The following is a 5,316-nucleotide window of genomic DNA, read 5'->3' on the forward strand; positions in this document are numbered from 1 at the left end:
GAAAGTGGGCAAAAGTCCCGAATTTGGTCCAAAATCACACCCAGGTTCGAGTCCCACAAGTCCCGCCGCGTTCCACCAGTGTCTCGGGGTGCCTACAATGTCCACAACGCACCCAGCAAAGGCGCACTGTGATTGGGAAGAAAAGTTGGGAAAGTGGGCAAAAGTCCCGAATTTGGTCCAAAATCACACCCAGGTTCGAGTCCCACAAGTCCCGCCGCGTTCCACCAGGGTTCCGGGGTGCCTACAATGTCCACAACTTACCCAGCAAAGGCGCACTGTGAGTGGGGAGAAAAGTTGGGAAAGTGGGCAAAAGTCCCGAATTTGGTCCAAAATCACACCCAGGTTCGAGTCCCACAAGTCCCGCCGCGTTCCACCAGGGTTCCGGGGTGCCTACAATGTCCACAACTTACCCAGCAAAGGTGCACTGTGATTGGGAAGAAAAGTTGGGAAAGTGGGCAAAAGTCCCGAATTTGGTCCAAAATCACACCCAGGTTCGAGTCCCACAAGTCCCGCCGCGTTCCACCAGGGTTCCGGGGTGCCTACAATGTCCACAACGCACCCAGCAAAGGCGCACTGTGATTGGGAAGAAAAGTTGGGAAAGTGGGCAAAAGTCCCGAATTTGGTCCAAAATCACACCCAGGTTCGAGTCCCACAAGTCCCGCCGCGTTCCACCAGTGTCTCGGGGTGCCTACAATGTCCACAACGCACCCAGCAAAGGCGCACTGTGATTGGGAAGAAAAGTTGGGAAAGTGGGCAAAAGTCCCGAATTTGGTCCAAAATCACACCCAGGTTCGAGTCCCACAAGTCCCGCCGCGTTCCACCAGGGTTCCGGGGTGCCTACAATGTCCACAACTTACCCAGCAAAGGCGCACTGTGAGTGGGGAGAAAAGTTGGGAAAGTGGGCAAAAGTCCCGAATTTGGTCCAAAATCACACCCAGGTTCGAGTCCCACAAGTCCCGCCGCGTTCCACCAGGGTTCCGGGGTGCCTACAATGTCCACAACTTACCCAGCAAAGGTGCACTGTGATTGGGAAGAAAAGTTGGGAAAGTGGGCAAAAGTCCCGAATTTGGTCCAAAATCACACCCAGGTTCGAGTCCCACAAGTCCCGCCGCGTTCCACCAGGGTTCCGGGGTGCCTACAATGTCCACAACGCACCCAGCAAAGGCGCACTGTGATTGGGAAGAAAAGTTGGGAAAGTGGGCAAAAGTCCCGAATTTGGTCCAAAATCACACCCAGGTTCGAGTCCCGCAAGTCCCGCCGCGTTCCACCAGTGTCTCGGGGTGCCTACAATGTCCACAACGCACCCAGCAAAGGCGCACTGTGATTGGGAAGAAAAGTTGGGAAAGTGGGCAAAAGTCCCGAATTTGGTCCAAAATCACACCCAGGTTCGAGTCCCACAAGTCCCGCCGCGTTCCACCAGGGTTCCGGGGTGCCTGACATGTCCACGACGCACCCAGCAAAGGCGCACTGTGATTGGGAAGAAAAGTTGGGAAAGTGGGCAAAAGTCCCGAATTTGGTCCAAAATCACACCCAGGTTCGAGTCCCACAAGTCCCGCCGCGTTCCACCAGGGTTCCGGGGTGCCTACAATGTCCACAACGCACCCAGCAAAGGCGCACTGTGATTGGGAAGAAAAGTTGGGAAAGTGGGCAAAAGTCCCGAATTTGGTCCAAAATCACACCCAGGTTCGAGTCCCACAAGTCCCGCCGCGTTCCACCAGTGTCTCGGGGTGCCTACAATGTCCACAACGCACCCAGCAAAGGCGCACTGTGATTGGGAAGAAAAGTTGGGAAAGTGGGCAAAAGTCCCGAATTTGGTCCAAAATCACACCCAGGTTCGAGTCCCACAAGTCCCGCCGCGTTCCACCAGGGTTCCGGGGTGCCTGACATGTCCACGACGCACCCAGCAAAGGCGCACTGTGATTGGGAAGAAAAGTTGGGAAAGTGGGCAAAAGTCCCGAATTTGGTCCAAAATCACACCCAGGTTCGAGTCCCACAAGTCCCGCCGCGTTCCACCAGGGTTCCGGGGTGCCTACAATGTCCACAACGCACCCAGCAAAGGCGCACTGTGATTGGGAAGAAAAGTTGGGAAAGTGGGCAAAAGTCCCGAATTTGGTCCAAAATCACACCCAGGTTCGAGTCCCACAAGTCCCGCCGCGTTCCACCAGGGTTCCGGGGTGCCTACAATGTCCACAACGCACCCAGCAAAGGCGCACTGTGATTGGGAAGAAAAGTTGGGAAAGTGGGCAAAAGTCCCGAATTTGGTCCAAAATCACACCCAGGTTCGAGTCCCACAAGTCCCGCCGCGTTCCACCAGTGTCTCGGGGTGCCTACAATGTCCACAACTTACCCAGCAAAGGCGCACTGTGAATGGGAAGAAAAGTTGGGAAAGTGGGCAAAAGTCCCGAATTTGGTCCAAAATCACACCCAGGTTCGAGTCCCACAAGTCCCGCCGCGTTCCACCAGGGTTCCGGGGTGCCTACAATGTCCACAACGCACCCAGCAAAGGCGCACTGTGATTGGGAAGAAAAGTTGGGAAAGTGGGCAAAAGTCCCGAATTTGGTCCAAAATCACACCCAGGTTCGAGTCCCACAAGTCCCGCCGCGTTCCACCAGGGTTCCGGGGTGCCTACAATGTCCACAACGCACCCAGCAAAGGCGCACTGTGATTGGGAAGAAAAGTTGGGAAAGTGGGCAAAAGTCCCGAATTTGGTCCAAAATCACACCCAGGTTCGAGTCCCACAAGTCCCGCCGCGTTCCACCAGGGTTCCGGGGTGCCTGACATGTCCACGACGCACCCAGCAAAGGCGCACTGTGATTGGGAAGAAAAGTTGGGAAAGTGGGCAAAAGTCCCGAATTTGGTCCAAAATCACACCCAGGTTCGAGTCCCACAAGTCCCGCCGCGTTCCACCAGGGTTCCGGGGTGCCTACAATGTCCACGACGCACCCAGCAAAGGCGCACTGTGATTGGGAAGAAAAGTTGGGAAAGTGGGCAAAAGTCCCGAATTTGGTCCAAAATCACACCCAGGTTCGAGTCCCACAAGTCCCGCCGCGTTCCACCAGGGTTCCGGGGTGCCTACAATGTCCACAACGCACCCAGCAAAGGCGCACTGTGATTGGGAAGAAAAGTTGGGAAAGTGGGCAAAAGTCCCGAATTTGGTCCAAAATCACACCCAGGTTCGAGTCCCACAAGTCCCGCCGCGTTCCACCAGTGTCTCGGGGTGCCTACAATGTCCACGACGCACCCAGCAAAGGCGCACTGTGATTGGGAAGAAAAGTTGGGAAAGTGGGCAAAAGTCCCGAATTTGGTCCAAAATCACACCCAGGTTCGAGTCCCACAAGTCCCGCCGCGTTCCACCAGGGTTCCGGGGTGCCTGACATGTCCACGACGCACCCAGCAAAGGCGCACTGTGATTGGGAAGAAAAGTTGGGAAAGTGGGCAAAAGTCCCGAATTTGGTCCAAAATCACACCCAGGTTCGAGTCCCACAAGTCCCGCCGCGTTCCACCAGGGTTCCGGGGTGCCTACAATGTCCACAACGCACCCAGCAAAGGCGCACTGTGATTGGGAAGAAAAGTTGGGAAAGTGGGCAAAAGTCCCGAATTTGGTCCAAAATCACACCCAGGTTCGAGTCCCACAAGTCCCGCCGCGTTCCACCAGGGTTCCGGGGTGCCTACAATGTCCACAACGCACCCAGCAAAGGCGCACTGTGATTGGGAAGAAAAGTTGGGAAAGTGGGCAAAAGTCCCGAATTTGGTCCAAAATCACACCCAGGTTCGAGTCCCACAAGTCCCGCCGCGTTCCACCAGTGTCTCGGGGTGCCTACAATGTCCACAACTTACCCAGCAAAGGCGCACTGTGAATGGGAAGAAAAGTTGGGAAAGTGGGCAAAAGTCCCGAATTTGGTCCAAAATCACACCCAGGTTCGAGTCCCACAAGTCCCGCCGCGTTCCACCAGGGTTCCGGGGTGCCTACAATGTCCACAACGCACCCAGCAAAGGCGCACTGTGATTGGGAAGAAAAGTTGGGAAAGTGGGCAAAAGTCCCGAATTTGGTCCAAAATCACACCCAGGTTCGAGTCCCACAAGTCCCGCCGCGTTCCACCAGGGTTCCGGGGTGCCTACAATGTCCACAACGCACCCAGCAAAGGCGCACTGTGATTGGGAAGAAAAGTTGGGAAAGTGGGCAAAAGTCCCGAATTTGGTCCAAAATCACACCCAGGTTCGAGTCCCACAAGTCCCGCCGCGTTCCACCAGGGTTCCGGGGTGCCTGACATGTCCACGACGCACCCAGCAAAGGCGCACTGTGATTGGGAAGAAAAGTTGGGAAAGTGGGCAAAAGTCCCGAATTTGGTCCAAAATCACACCCAGGTTCGAGTCCCACAAGTCCCGCCGCGTTCCACCAGGGTTCCGGGGTGCCTACAATGTCCACGACGCACCCAGCAAAGGCGCACTGTGATTGGGAAGAAAAGTTGGGAAAGTGGGCAAAAGTCCCGAATTTGGTCCAAAATCACACCCAGGTTCGAGTCCCACAAGTCCCGCCGCGTTCCACCAGGGTTCCGGGGTGCCTACAATGTCCACAACGCACCCAGCAAAGGCGCACTGTGATTGGGAAGAAAAGTTGGGAAAGTGGGCAAAAGTCCCGAATTTGGTCCAAAATCACACCCAGGTTCGAGTCCCACAAGTCCCGCCGCGTTCCACCAGTGTCTCGGGGTGCCTACAATGTCCACGACGCACCCAGCAAAGGCGCACTGTGATTGGGAAGAAAAGTTGGGAAAGTGGGCAAAAGTCCCGAATTTGGTCCAAAGTCACACCCAGGTTCGAGTCCCACAAGTCCCGCCGCGTTCCACCAGGGTTCCGGGGTGCCTACAATGTCCACAACTTACCCAGCAAAGGCGCACTGTGATTGGGAAGAAAAGTTGGGAAAGTGGGCAAAAGTCCCGAATTTGATCCAAAATTATGCCCGGGTTGGAGTACCACGAGTCCCGCCGCGTTCCACCGGTGTCCCGGGGGTGCCTGGCATGTCCACAACTTACCCAGCAAAGGCGCACTGTGATTGGGAAGAAAAGTTGGGAAAGTGGGCAAAAGTCCCGAATTTGATCCAAAATTATGCCCGGGTTGGAGTACCACGAGTCCGGCCGCGTTCCACCGGTGTCCCGGGGGTGCCTGGCATGTCCACAACTTACCCAGCAAAGGCGCACTGTGATTGGGAAGAAAAGTTGGGAAAGTGGGCAAAAGTCCCGAATTTGATCCAATATTATGCCCGGGTTGGAGTACCACGAGTCCGGCCGCGTTCCACCGGTGTCCCGGGGGTGCCTGCCA

The sequence above is a fragment of the Nerophis lumbriciformis genome, linkage group LG15 (assembly GCF_033978685.3).
Source record: "Nerophis lumbriciformis linkage group LG15, RoL_Nlum_v2.1, whole genome shotgun sequence".
NCBI classification, from domain to species: domain Eukaryota; kingdom Metazoa; phylum Chordata; class Actinopteri; order Syngnathiformes; family Syngnathidae; genus Nerophis; species Nerophis lumbriciformis.